The 15,589-nt window shown below is 40.7% G+C and overlaps 1 protein-coding gene and 1 long non-coding RNA gene across 4 annotated transcripts in view; one reads left to right on the plus strand and one right to left on the minus strand.

The window, feature by feature from the left end:
• LOC123994826 (protein IWS1 homolog) overlaps window positions 1–187 on the minus strand; it is a 43,282-nt gene extending 43,095 nt beyond the window's left edge. For 2 of the 3 annotated variants that reach the window (XM_046297843.1, XM_046297845.1), the window contains exon 1: window positions 83–187. The gene's annotated coding sequence lies outside the window, so the exon portion shown is untranslated. The remainder of the gene's footprint in view (window positions 1–82) is intronic. The other variant, XM_046297844.1, reaches the window with a different exon arrangement.
• An 8,000-nt stretch (window positions 188–8,187) lies between these two features.
• Window positions 8,188–15,589, plus strand: part of LOC123994836 — a 28,918-nt gene continuing 21,516 nt past the window's right edge. Inside the window, exon 1 of the long non-coding RNA XR_006831734.1 lies at window positions 8,188–8,533. This is a non-coding gene — a long non-coding RNA (uncharacterized LOC123994836). The remainder of the gene's footprint in view (window positions 8,534–15,589) is intronic.

Below are 15,589 nucleotides of genomic sequence, written 5' to 3' on the forward strand. Positions count from 1 at the left end.
CAGAAAGCTAGCCAGCAATGATAGTGTACCATTCAGATCAACAAATTAAAACAATAGCTAATTGATAAACATTAGCGAGTACCTGAAGAAACACAGTCCTGCGATGTTTCAAATAGCGCCAAAGGACTGGGGCCGTAATATGCGCATGCGTTTAGTTTTGGTCGCGCTTCGATATACGTAGTTCCTATGCGTCTTTACTTGCATTGAAATTCTTTGGTACTTCTGTTTATTTTATTTTATTTAAGCTTTGTTTAACTAGGCAGGTCAGTTAAGAACAAATTCATTATTTACAATGACGGCCTACCAGAAGGCAAAAGGCACCCTGCAGGGACGGGGGCTGGGATTAAAAAATAAAATTTAGGACAAAACACAGATCACAAGACACCACAACACGACATAAAGAGAGACCTAAGACAACAACAACATAGTAGCTGTTTCAATATGCTTTGTGTTGGTTGTAGTCACGACAGACAAAGATATACAGTTAAGCAAACTTTACCATGAATGTTGTCTTTTTTTTAATTAACAAATCAATACAGAAAGTACATGAGGGAACACAAGTATATATAAATTATAAACAATGGACAATCGAGCTAGGGGGTACAATATCACATTACAATTACACAAGGACCTTAAGGGACATACATACACTTACAATTCTAACAGCTTTTTTGTTAGTAGGGTATTTAACTGTCTTAAAATACAGTTCAATTTCTTTTTGTAGGGTAAGAAAATTTTTGTTTTTTTGTAAATTTACATTTGTGTATATGAAATTTGGCCAAAAGAATAATGAAATTAATTACATAAAAATGTTTCAGCTTATTTCTATCGTATGCAAAGAATCCAAGCAGTACATCTCTCCACAATAGTGTAAAATCTTCATAAATGTGTTTAATTATAAATCTACTGGTGTCTTACCACAGTTTTCATACATGAATACAATGCCAAAAAAGATGCAACACTGTTTCTGGGTGGTCATTACAAAAGGAGCAATTTGAGTTGATGTTTTCCTTAAACTCCTTCATATAGCGGTTGGCAGGATAATATTTATGAATCATTTTAAAGGAAACGTCCTTAATTTTGTAGGTAAGTGTGTGGCAACCTCCAAACTTTTTTCCAACCGATATTATCAATAACTCCATTCCAATAAGGCATGACATAAGGTAGATACAACATCCTGCTGAAACAAGATTCACATCGCTCTGTTGTTGAATGGACCAAAAGATAAACAAATATTTCCTACTGATGAGTCAACAGGGTCAATAGAAGGTAGGCTCTGAGGGTCAGGTCTTGACACGTTTCTGAATAACAGAGCAACACCTGAGGGAATGGAGTCTAAAACAATTGCAAAATCTTTAGGTGTTACAGGGACCTTATAAAGTGATAAGAATTCCTTATAACTGAGTAAAAGACCCTCTGCATTTACCAGTTGTCTCATCAATAGGATATTATTTCGGAACCAATATTCTAAAAACAAAGAAGTATTTTTATACAATATATCACGATTATGCCATATATAATATCTGTGTGGAGAAAAATTGTGTTTATAAATTAAAGACCATGACAAGAAAACCTGCCGATGAAAAGCAGAACTTTTCACTGGAAATTTTCAATATTATAATTGCAAAAAACATGAAGTTAAGGCCACCAAAAGTAGAGAAGACTAGGAATAAAATGAGGAATAAAATTCCAGATAGAAGTGGGTCTTCTTAGGAATTGTTTCATCCAGTTGATCTTAAAAGTATTATTTCAGGCAGTAAAGTCCAGAAAATTCAGCCCACCATTCTTATAAGTGTTCATTGCAACAGTTTTCCTAATGTAATGGGTATGGTTTCTCCACAGAAAGTTGAAAAGCATCTGGTCTATCTCCTTGCTTATTTTACTGTCACGATATAAAGATAGAGCGCCATGTGTTAGTCTACAGATACCTTCAGCCTTGGTAATTAGGACTCTACCTTTAAAAGATAAGTCCCTCTGTAGCCATTGATTTAGCTTCTTCTGGGTTTAAAAAAAAGAGGGTTAAAATTTTGTAAGCCTCTAGACTTCTGATCCTTTGTAATGGTTATGCCTAAATATGTATACCATAATATTAACGTGTCACACAATATTTGACAGCTATGAGTTCACATTTATTAATGTTAAGATGTAGACTAGACGCTTTGGAAAAGGATTGTATCACATTGATCGATATAGGAATTTGGTTAGCGTCTTTCAGAAAAGTGTAGTATCATCAGCCAGCTGGCTTATAAAAATGTATTTATCAGCTATGGAAATACCTTGTACAGGACTATTATTTAAAAAATTTGCAAGAAGTTGGGTGATTCATAAAAATAGGTACGGAGAGATAAGACAACCTTGCCTAATTCCTCTCTTTAACTCAAATCTAGGTGAGGTGCCATATTTCAATTTGATAGAGCCGTTACCGTTTGCATAGAGAGTCTTAACAGCCTTACAGAAAAAATCCACAATGCCAAGTCTAACAGGGGAGTGGAAGAGAAACTGATGCTCTACTGTGTCAAATGCTTTGTAAAACTCTAAAAATAATATGAAGCTATCCTCGGTTATTAGGTCTGAGTAGTTAAGTATGTCTAATACTAGTCTGACATTGTTAGAAATATGTTTGTTCCTCATGAAGCCAGACTGTGTTTCACCAATGATTGCAGCCAGGAATTCTTTAATTATTTTTGCAGTTAGTAAGGCTAATATTTATAGTCATTATTCAGAAGACAAATTGGACGGCAGTTATCGATGAGCAGCACTACTTTTTTAGACTTTGGTATGAGTGTTGTTAACCCCTGACTCATTGTAGGAGGGAGAACATTGTTTTTAATACTCTCTAAAAATACTTCAAATAGGAAGGGAGCTACTTGTTCAGAAAATAATTTGTAAAATTCTTATGTAATTCCATCAACACCTGGTGATTTATTGTTCTTTAGATGTTTGATAGACTCTATAATTTCTTCAACTTTGATGGGTGTGTCACACTGTTTAGATTCTATATCACCGATAGAGTGAACATTATTCAGTGAGTTAGAAAACATATCTGTGGATTCCTGACAGTACATAGAGCTATACAATTTTCTGCAAAAATTGCTACAGTATTTAGCGATTAATTTTTGGTCATCTGTAATAACACCCATGTTTAACTTATGGATAGTGTTATTTTTAGAGTGAAATTTCTCAAGTCTAAAGAAATAGAGTGAATTCTGTTCTCCCTCCTCAATCCATTTTTTCCTAGATCTAATAAAGGCTCCTTCTGCTTTTAATCTATATATATTATCCAGTTTATTTTGTAACTCAATTAGTTCCATCTTCTCCTCCCCCGAGAGGCCAGCTGGGGACCTCTGAGAAAGGGAAGTTATCTTAATGATCACCTTTTCCTCCTCAGCTCTTCTGGTCTTAGCAAGATTACTACCATATTTTCTAAGGTATTTGGACACCTCAAATTTAAAGAGCTCCCAGTTCTTGCAATAAGATTTTTCTTCACAAGCCCTTTTCCAAAAGTGTGAGAGCAGATCTTTAACCTCAAATTTAACTATATTATTATTTAATAATGAGCTATTTAGCTTCCAGTAGGATGCTCTACCAAGGTTAGTATCAGGGGTAAATATTTTGATATCAATGTAAATGGCCCTATGGTCTGTGAGGGGAGTAGTAGAAATATTTGTGGTAACACACTCACTGTCAATACATTGGGATATAAGCCAAAAATCTATTCTGGATTGTCTGGAACCTGTTTTGTTACCAAGTGAATGGATGATCTGTCAGCCGGAAACCTCTCTCTCCATATATCAGTAAGATCAAAATTTTCCATAAAATCATTAAACCCAAATTCTAATTGATTGGCCTACCTGGGGGCCATCTATCAGTTGAATTATCTATAGTAATGTTCAAGTCCCCTCCTATCAATAATAACAAATTGGGAAATTTAGATAACCAATGAAGTATATGTTTCTCTATAGATTCAAGCAACTCGTCATTCTCATGTTTGGTGTTGTACCCGTAGAAGTTTACAGTAATGAGTGTAATGGCATTGTATCTGATCACAAGACAAATAAAGTGACCAAAGTGGTCACATTCCGAGTGTAGAATATTACCACCAAAGGTATTTTTCTACGTAGTGACACCAGCGGAGCGTTCAGATCCATGAGAAAGCCAAATATCGTTGCCTCACTGCGACCTACAGAAGTTGGCATCAGCCGAAATTGAGTGAGACTCTTGAAAAAAGCTAAAATCTGTTTGAAATTGTTTAGCAAATAAAAATAAGGCCTTGCGCTTCACATTGTTTCATAACCCCCTAGCATTAAGAGAAGGTATAGACAAAGACAAAACAACAAAGATGATATAAAAGTATAAACTGTAGTAGGATGAGTCAAAGACTTAGGAGCAGTGAACGTAAACAATAAAGAACCGAGATCTGCACCATTTAAGTCTATTTAAAGTGAAAATAGCTTATTCCATAAACTTTGAGCTAGACGTTATCTGGCTTTGAAATTCAACTCAACTGAAAATTATGTTCAAGACCAAACCAAGGGTTCTTGTAGTAAGAGAGACTAAAAACCCAGGAACTATTCTGAGAAATAAAATACAAAATAATATTTAAATAAAAGGGTACCTACTATATTAAGTGCATATGAAAACTGATCATACATTTTTTTTTATAAAAAATGTTTTACATATACATGTTCCTACCTTTTTCACTTGGAAATAAGTATTAATAACTAAATAGAACAATACCCATGTAAAGTCAGAGCAGACCTGTATGCCCTTTAAAACAGTATCTTAGTTACTGTATATATAAAAAATAAATACAGCTTTCAGCCTTCTTCGTAAGTTTGTAAACTAAATAGGTATTCTGGTCTGGTCATACAAGAACAAGCTAATACATTATTGAGGTACCGGAGTGTTCTGAAAAATAGTCACCTGATGCTTGTTAGGTAAACAATATAAGGAAAATGAGAATACAATGGCTGAAACCATCAATCTGTTCCTTCTGGTGAGATTTTAGGGAGGAATATGGATTTCTGAACTGTTGATGAACCCTCGTTCTCCGACGAAGTAGGCAGCCTTTCCCTCAATTCCTGATATCTTGATCGTTGGCCACAACTTCAAATCAAATGTATTTGTCACATACACATGGTTAGCAGATGTTAATGCGAGTGTAGTGAAATGCTTGTGCTTCTAGTTCCGACAATGCAGTAATAACCAATAAGTAATCTAACTAACAATTCCAAAACTACTGTCTTATTACATGAATGAGTGATGGTACAGAGCAGCATAGGCAAGATACAGTAGATGGTATCAAGTACAGTATATACATATGAGATGAGTATGTAAACAAAGTGGCATAGTTAAAGTGGCTAGTGATACATGTATTACATAAGGATGCAGTAGATGATATAGAGTACAGTATATACATATTCATATGAGATGAATAATGTAGGGTATGTAAACATTATATTAGGTAGCATTGTTTAAAGTGGCTAGTGATATATTTTACATAATGTCCCGTCTATTCCCGTTATTAAAGTGGCTGGAGTTGAGTCAGTGTGTTGGCAGCGGCCACTCAGTGTTAGTGGTTGCTGTTAAACAGTCTGATGATCTTGAGATAGAAGCTGTTTTTCAGTCTCTCGGTCCCAGCTTTGATGCACCTGTACTGACCTCGCCTTCTGGATGATAGCGGGGTGAACAGGCAGTGGCTCGAGTGGTTGTTGTCCTTGATGATCTTTATGGCCTTCCTGTAACATCGGGTGGTGTAGGTGTCCTGGAGGGCAGGTAGTTCAGGCGGTGATACAGCCCGCCAGGATGCTCTCGATTGTGCATCTGTAGAAGTTTGTGAGTGCTTTTGGTGACAAGCCGAATTTCTTCAGCCTCCTTCAGCGCCTTCTTCACGATGCTGTCTGTGTGAGTGGACCAATTCAGTTTGTCTGTGATGTGTATGCCGAGGAACTTAAAACTTACTACCCTCTCCACTACTGTTCCATCGATGTGGATAGGGGGGTGTTCCCTCTGCTGTTTCCTGAAGTACACAATCATCTCCTTAGGTTTTGTTGACGTTGAGTGTGAGGTTATTTTCCTGACACCACACTCCGAGGGCCCTCACCTCCTCCATGTGGGCCGTCTCGTCGTTGTTGGTAATCAAGCCTACCACTGTTGTGTCATCCGCAAAATTGATGATCGAGTTGGAGGCGTGTGTGGCCACGCAGTCGTGGGTGAACAGGGAGTACAGGAGAGGGCTCAGAACGCACCCTTGTGGGGCCCCAGTGTTGAGGATCAGCGGGGTGGAGATGTTGTTGCCTACCCTCACCACCTGGGGGCGGCCCGTCAGGAAGTCCAGTACCCAGTTGCACAGGGCGGGGTCGAGACACAGGGTCTCGAGCTTGATGACGAGCTTGGAGGGTACTATGGTGTTAAATGCCGAGCTGTAGTCGATGAACAGCATTCTCACATAGGTATTCCTCTTGTCCAGATGGGTTAGGTCAGTGTGCAGTGTGGTTGAGATTGCATCGTCTGTGGACCTATTTGGGCGGTAAGCGAATTGGAGTGGGTCTAGGGTGTCAGGTAGGGTGGAGGTGATATGGTCCTTGACTAGTCTCTCAAAGCACTTCATGATGGCGGAAGTGAGTGCTACGGGGCGGTAGTCGTTTAGCTCAGTTACCTTAGCTTTCTTGGGAACAGGAACAATGGTGGCCCTCTTGAAGCATGTGGGAACAGCAGACTGGTATAGGGATTGATTGAATATGTCCGTAAACACACCAGCCAGCTGGTCTGTGCATGCTCTGAGGGCGCGGCTGGGGATGCCGTCTGGGCCTGCAGCCTTGCGAGGGTTAACACGTTTAAATGTTTTACTCACCTCGGCTGCAGTGAAGGAGAGGCCGCATGTTTTCGTTGCAGGCCGTGTCAGTGGCACTGTATTGTCCTCAAAGCGGGCAAAAAAGTTATTTAGTCTGCCTGGGAGCAAGACATCCTGGTCCGTGACTGGGCTGGTTTTCTTCTTGTAGTCCGAAATTGACTGTAGACCCTGCCACATACCTCGTGTCTGAGCCGTTGAATTGAGATTCTACTTTGTCTCTATACTGACGCTTAGCTTGTTTGATAGCCTTGCGGAGGGAATAACTGCACTGTTTGTATTCAGTCATGTTACCAGTCACCTTGCCCTGATTAAAAGCAGTGGTTCGCGCTTTCAGTTTCACGCGAATGCTGCCATCAATCCACGGTTTCTGGTTAGGGAATGTTTTAATCGTTGCTATGGGAACGACATCTTCAACGCACGTTCTAATGAACTCGCACACCAAATCAGCATATTCGTCAATGTTGCTGTCTGACGCAATACGAAACATATCCCAGTCTACGTGATGGAAGCAGTCTTGGAGTGTGGAATCAGCTTGGTCGGACCAGCGTTGAACACAACTCAGCGTGGGAGCTTCTTGTTTTAGCTTCTGTTTGTAGGCAGGGATCAACAAAATGGAGTCGTGGTCAGCTTTTCCGAAAGGAGGGCGGGGCAGGGCCTTATATGCGTCGTGGAACTTGTTCCTTTTTTCTATGTCCTCCGGGCTGAGATGCTCGGCGAAATGCATACCATGGCTCTGAAGGAAGGCGTTCTTCCCAGCAGCTTTCCAGACAGCATCCCTGTAGAATCTGGCAGTGAAGAGGATGATGATACCCCTTGGTCTTGAATCGTTTTGCTGGTGCTTCTTCCCGAGACGATGCACAACGTCGATGGTATCACCAACTTTGTTCTTCTCTGCAGGCATAACTTCTTGGCAGATGTGGATAGCCTCTCCACGCACATCTTCATTCTCCACCTCTGGCAAGCCTTAGAGTCTCAGGTTCCATCTTCTTGTGTATTATTCCAGATCAGTGAGACGTCTATGGAAGACATTGTTATTATTTTCCACCTTTTTTTCTACTTTTGCCACTCTCGTGTTCACATCCTTGATTTCACCACATGCAAACTCCACAGTCTTTTTCAAGCCTTCGATAACCATGGTGTTTGTTATGGGTGTAAGATGGCACAGTGATGCCATCTGTTGGTAAATGTTCATTACTGCAACTCATGTGTTTTACCGGTGTGCTCAGATACCCGGATGTAATTGTGATGTACTGAACAAGACTGGTTACTAGCATCAATGCCCTTGTCTCGTCATTTAACATTCAAACATGTTGTCAGAGTCGGATAACTAACCATGCTTTCCACAAATTAGAGTCACCTGTTCTGGTTTACCAAACAAATGCTTATTTGAGTAAAATTTAGCCGGAATTGGCCTTAGCTAGAGTGAGTTTACTAGTTAGCTTCAGTGTTATTAGCACCGGTTAGACATGGCAGCGAACATTCCCCCTCCCGCCGCTATGAAGCTCAGCGGGGATTAGAGCATGAACTGGGATACGTTTAGAGGTGAATGGGGGGACTATGCGCTAGCAACTGGACTTCTGGAAAAGGACGATGAGGTGGCTGCCACTTTGAGGACTATAATGGGAACTGAATGGCGACACGTATACAAACACAACCTGAACCTAACAGCAGCTCAGCAAGGTAACGCTATAGCTATTCTTGATGCTCTTGAACATTACTTTAAGCCAGCAAAGAACGTCATCTACGAGCGTTATGTTTTCGGTTGTTGCAAACAGGAGGACGGGGAGTCCATTGACAGCTTTGTCACTAGGTTAAGGGAAAAGTCAGCTATATGTGACTATGGTGCTTTAAGAGATTAACTAATCAGAGATAAGATTGTGCGTGGCATAACTGATGAGGGCACCCGCGGACATTTGCTGAGAGAACGTGACCTGACGCTGGTCTTGGCAGTGGAGACATGCCATGCAGCAGAGCTTACTGATAAGGTCCATGGAGCTAGAAAGGCAACATATGGACAATGTCAATGCTACATTCAGGCAGCCAGTAAAGAAATTCCCCTTTGCCACAGCTAATGCTAATACTAATACTACAGCCAACTCTGCAGTAGACAACCCCAATACATGCCGATATTGTGGCATTTCTCATGGACGAGGAAAAGAACACTGCTCAGCCTATGGAAAAATATGCAAATCCTGTGGTACAGCTAATCACTTCGCAAGGGTCTGCATGAAAAGCAAGAGAAAGGAGGGTAAAAGTGCACTCCATGGAAACAAACACAGATGAAGGGAACAACAGCACAGAGGATGTACAGTGCCTTGCGAAAGTATTCGGCCCCCTTGAACTTTGCGACCTTTTGCCACATTTCAGGCTTCAAACATAAAGATATAAAACTGTATTTTTTGTGAAGAGTCAACAACAAGTGGGACACAATCATGAAGTGGAACGACATTTATTGGATATTTTTAACTTTTTTAACAATTCAAAAACTGAAAAATTGGGCGTGCAAAATTATTCAGCCCCTTTACTTTCAGTGCAGCAAACTCTCTCCAGAAGTTCAGTGAGGATCTCTGAATGATCCAATGTTGACCTAAATAACTAATGATGATAAATACAATCAACCTGTGTGTAATCAAGTCTCCGTATAAATGCACCTGCACTGTGATAGTCTCAGAGGTCCGTTAAAAGCGCAGAGAGCATCATGAAGAACAAGGAACACACCAGGCAGGTCCGAGATACTGTTGTGAAGAAGTTTAAAGCCGGATTTGGATACAAAAAGATTTCCCAAGCTTTAAACATCCCAAGGAGCACTGTGCAAGCGATAATATTGAAATGGAAGGAGTATCAGACCACTGCAAATCTACCAAGACCTGGCCGTCCCTCTAAACTTTCAGCTCATACAAGAAGAAGACTGATCAGAGATGCAGCCAAGAGGCCCATGATCACTCTGGATGAACTGAGATCTACAGCTGAGGTGGGAGACTCTGTCCATAGGACAACAATCAGTCGTATATTGCACAAATCTGGCCTTTATGGAAGAGTGGCAAGAAGAAAGCCATTTCTTAAAGATATCCATAAAAAGTGTTGTTTAAAGTTTGCCACAAGCCACCTGGGAGACACACCAAACATGTGGAAGAAGGTGCTCTGGTCAGATGAAACCAAAATTGAACTTTTTGGCAACAATGCAAAATGTTATTTTTGGCGTAAAAGCAACACACCATCCCCACTGTCAAACATGGTGGTGGCAGCATCATGGTTTGGGCCTGCTCTTCTTCAGCAGGGACAGGGAAGATGGTTAAAATTGATGGGAAGATGGATGGAGCCAAATACAGGACCATTCTCTGCAAAAGACCTGAGACTGGGACGGATATTTGTCTTCCAACAAGACAATGATCCAAAACATAAAGCAACATCTACAATGGAATGGTTAAAAAATAAACATATCCAGGTGTTAGAATGGCCAAGTCAAAGTCCAGACCTGAATCCAATCGAGAATCTGTGGAAAGAACTGAAAACTGCTGTTCACAAATGCTCTCCACTGAGCTCGAGCTGTTTTGCAAGGAGGAATGGGAAAAAAATTCAGTCTCTCAATGTGCAAAACTGATAGAGACATACCCCAAGCGACTTACAGCTGTAATCGCAGCAAAAGGTGGCGCTACAAAGTATTAACTTAAGGGGGCTGAATAATTTTGCACGCCCAATTTTTCAGTTTTTGAATTGTTAAAAAAGTTTGAAATATCCAATAAATGATTGTGTCCCACTTGTTGATTCTTCACAAAAAATACAGTTTTATATCTTTATGTTTGAAGCCTGAAATGTGGCAAAAGGTCAAAGTTCAAGGGGGCCGAATACTTTCGCAAGGCACTGTATATACTAGCGAGTGCATAGGGGCAGGGAGGGCAAAAGGACAAAAGTGGTTTCTCATTCTGCTACTTAATAATAAACCACAGCAATGCCAGCTAGATTCAGGGCCACATGCAACGTTATGAGCCTTAAAGACAAAAGGACAGAGACAAGCTCACACAGAGTAGCACCAAGCTGAAACTGTACTCAGGCCAGTTCATGACCTCTTTAGGCCTGTTTGTGACAGAGTGCGTTTTACGTGGCCAGAAACACACCCTTGAGTTTGAAATAGTTGAGACTAGTTGAGGCTAGTCAACAGCCATTACCGTCAGATTTTACATGTGAGCGCCTTGGGCTTATTAACTTCACCATCCCAGCTGATCTTAACATTATAGACAAAGTCCAGTGTGCACCACGCAATGTACCAGTGGCCATGATTTTATTTATTTATTTAACTAGGTAGGCTAGTTGAGAACAAGTTCTCATTTGCAACTGTGACCTGGCCAAGATAAAGCATAGCAGTGTGAACAGACAACACAGAGTTACACATAAACAATTAACAAGTCAATAACACAGAAAAAAACGGGAGTCTATATACATTGTGTGCAAAAGGCATGAGGAGGTAGGCGAATAATTACAATTTTGCAGATTAACACTGGAGTGATAAATGATCAGATGGTCATGTACAGGTAGAGATATTGGTGTGCAAAAGAGCAGAAAAGTAGAACTGGAATGAAAGGCGGCCAAATGAGGTGTTGGCTTTAGGGATGATCAGTGAGATACACCTGCTGGAGCGCGTGCTACGGATGGGTGTTGCCATCGTGACCAGTGAACTGAGATAAGGCGGAGCTTTACCTAGCATGGACTTGTAGATGACCTGGAGCCAGTGGGTCTGGCGACGAATATGTAGCGAGGGCCAGCCGACTAGAGCATACAGGTCGCAGTGGTGGGTGGTATAAGGTGCTTTAGTGACAAAACGGATGGCACTGTGATAAACTGCATCCAGTTTGCTGAGTAGAGTGTTGGAAGCAATTTTGTAGATGACATCGCTGAAGTCGAGGATCGGTAGGATAGTCAGTTTTACTAGGGTAAGTTTGGCAGAGTCGAAAGCCTTGGCCAGGTCGATGAAGGCGGATGCACAGTACTGTCTTATCTATGGCGGTTATGATATCGTTTAGGACCTAGAGCGTGGCTGAGGTGCACCTGGGACCAGCTCGGAAACTGGATTGCACAGCGGAGTAGGTACGGTGGGATTCGAAATGGTCAGTGATCTGTTTATTAACTTGGTTAACTTGGTTTTAGAGGAGGCAGGGCAGGATGGGTATAGGTCTATAACAGTTTGGGTCTAGAGTGTCACCCCTTTGAAGAGGGGGATGACCGCGGCAGCTTTCCAATCTTTAGGGATCTCGGACGATACGAAAGAGGTTGAACAGACTAGTAATAGGGGTTGCAACAATGGTGGCGGATAGTTTTAGAAATAGAGGGTCCAGATTGTCTAGCCCAGCTGATTTGTACGGGTCCAGGTTTTGCAGCTCTCTCAGAACATCTGCTATCTGGATTTGGGTGAAGGAGAAGCTGGGGAGGCTCGGGCAAATAGCTGCGGGGGAGGGGGGGGTGTTGGCCTATACCGATTTAGAGGCTAGGTCATGAAGGAAGGCTTGCTCAGCAAATCAAATTGTTTGGGGACAGACTTGGTGGAGACAACCGAGCACGGAAGGTGTTCGTTTGTAAAGATTGCCACTCCACCACCTTTGGAAGATCTGTCTTGTTATAACCAAAAAGGTTTATGTCAGTGTTCAAAACAATCTTTCTTAACCATGTCTCAGGAGCTGTGAACTCACACTTTCAATTGATCAATTTTGGGTAAAAATGCCTCTAGCATTAACGTGCAGAAAATAATTCCAGACAGACTAACTAGATAGCCAATTAGAATAACTTGTGAGAAACTGCTACAGTTAACTATAGCTAACAAAGCATTCATGTTGTTGTCACCTTTCCACCGGCACTGTAGATAGCCTTACAATCTTTTATATCCAACAATGAAAGAAATAAAAAAATTAATACAGTTTTATTTTTTTGCTCTGCAAACTTGGGCCGCCAGTTGGGGAATCCTGGACTAAAAAAATCTGCATCATTGGAAAGCTGGGTAATTGTAAGCCATGTAATTGCAACAACGTAAAAAAAAATGGTCTAAGAATAGCCTAATTGACAAATACCTTGATGTGCAAAGATCTCCCCTGAAACATGAATGTTTTAGCCTTATACTGCAGGCTATATAAACATGTCTAATTAGATAAGGTAGGCTACTTCAAAGCAAGTTATTTGTTTGAGCACTGATTCATTGAATGAAGGAATCATTTAAAAAAAGACAAAAGTATTTAGTTGTAAATGTTGCAATACTTTATTTATATCAAGGGTGGCAACCATCCTCCAGGATAGCTACTGGGTTTGCAGGCTTTTGTTCCAGCCCTGGTCTTACCACATTGTAACCTAAACTTCAGCTGCTCAACAGGACCTTGATGAGCAGACTTGGATCAAAAGCCAAGCCTGCACACCCAGGAGCTCTCCAGATGGAGGGATGACAACATGTGACTAACAGTGCAGTTCTACTTTGTGGGGGGTTAAGTGCCTTGATCAAGGGCACAATTGCAAGAGATGGTGGCCTACATGGGATCAGACACAGTAGCCTTCCAGTGTCAATAATACTTACTCTTACATGTAGGCTATAATAATAGTCATAAACATGTAGTTAAAAGTCACGGAGAAGTCATGGAAAATGGGTATAAACCCTTAACAATTAATAATCAGAGGTCTCTATAGCATAATGTAATTTGAGAACTTCAGTGAACATACAATAGTCTAATGGACCGACTTGGAAAAAGACAGCTCCTGCACTTATTTCATCCCAAGTCACTGATAACACCTATCCAGTCACTTCCGATACGCAAAGATTGTAGGATTACGCCCGAGGAGAGAGTGGGGGGGGGGCAGTGAAAATAAGACAGTAATGGTAGCAGGAGTGCGAGTTAGAATGCAAGCCTGTTTGCCGGATTCAAACCCATTTTGATTGAACTGGGGTTAGACACACTAACCGCTAGACCACTACCCTCCTATGTTGAGTGAAGTATAGGCCTACCTGCGATGGAAAGGACGCCGTAAAAGCAGCTGTCCCTTTTTATTTTTTTTATTTTATTTCACCTTTATTTAACCAGGTAGGCTAGTTGAGAACAAGTTCTCATTTGCAACTGCGACCTGGCCAAGATAAAGCATAGCAGTGTGAACAGACAACACAGAGTTACACATGGAATAAACAATTAACAAGTCAATAACACAGTAGAAAAAAATGGGCAGTCTATATACAATGTGTGCAAAAGGCATGAGGAGGTAGGCGAATAATACAATTTTGCAGATTAACACTGGAGTGATAAATGATCAGATGGTCATGTACAGGTAGAGATATTGGTGTGCAAAAGAGCAGAAAAATAAATAAATAAAAACAGTATAAAAACAGTATGGGAATGAGGTAGGTGAAAATGGGTGGGCTATTTTCCTATAGACTATGTACAGCTGCAGCGATCGGTTAACTGCTCGGATAGCTGATGTTTGAAGTTGGTGAGGGAGATAAAAGTCTCACAGCTGCACCTCGAGTCCACAAGGGGGAGACACACGTCACAGCCCAGCTTGAACACACTGCCATTGACATGCAGGTACTTGCCATTGCCACAGCCTGTGATGTGGATGATGGCAGACAATCAACAACAAACACCAGGTCCCAGTTCTCTACCCTTCTCCCAAAGTGTGCACTTGCCATAATGGATTTCAAAGAATTGGATTGGTGTAAACATTGGCTGTAGGGAGTTTCCACCATGGTTTATCCCTGACTGGAAATGTGCATGTGCATATACACCCTTTGGGAGAATGGTGGAGAATCAGGATGCAGCCTAGATGTCAACCCCAGAAGAAAGACATGCATGAGGCCAATACAAAATGGCACTACTTTTGGTGTGCTACTTGTGTTTTGACATTGACATCATGACTTGAAGCAAGGCCTCAGAATCAGAATGACTGGTACTTTCGAGTGTGAAAACCAATTCCTTAGCGTGAAATGAAGGATATCACAACATCTTACAGTAGCCGACTGCATGCGTAAAACAAAAAAAACTATTTGCTTGATGACAACGAAACATTGCATCAAGAAATCAATCAATAGCAGGTAGAAAACATACTCTGCCTAAGGTTATTGGCCTTTTTGTTCGTTTCAATTAAACTCGGGCAACAACAGATAGTGGTAAGAGACAGAGGCCAGTAAAAAGCCAGACACATACCCACTTAATGCATCCCTGGCCTTTTAATGTTCCTACATGATGAACAAAAGTATTCAATATAATGATCGGTGTGAGAATTACAATGTCAGTACAGATGTCAAACCCAGAAACATCACAGCAGATTTAGCATGATTGCTAGAGGTCAAGTAAGGCTAAAGGATAACCAAAAGAGAGGATCCTAATGTCATTAGGGACAGACCGAAATGTACAGAATGGTAACTGGAGGTTTTAGTATTTAAAAAAAATCTAATCCAAGGGAGGGTCATGTAGTTTGTAATTAATGAAATTGTTACATTCCTCAGTGTTTCAGAATGAGTTGCTAATTAGAATATATATAATAAATATACACATAATAATAAATAAATACATATACACACAATTATAATAATACAATAAAAAAAATATACAGTTGAGGTCGGAGCTTTACATACACTTCGATTGGAGTCATTAAAACTCGCTTTTCAACCATCCACAAATTTCTTGTTAACAAACTATAATTTTGGCAAGTCGGTTAGGACATTCACTTTGTGCATGACACAAGTAATTCTTCAAACAATTGTTTACAGACAGA

Source organism: Oncorhynchus gorbuscha, linkage group LG14 (assembly GCF_021184085.1).
Source record: "Oncorhynchus gorbuscha isolate QuinsamMale2020 ecotype Even-year linkage group LG14, OgorEven_v1.0, whole genome shotgun sequence".
NCBI lineage: Eukaryota > Metazoa > Chordata > Actinopteri > Salmoniformes > Salmonidae > Oncorhynchus > Oncorhynchus gorbuscha.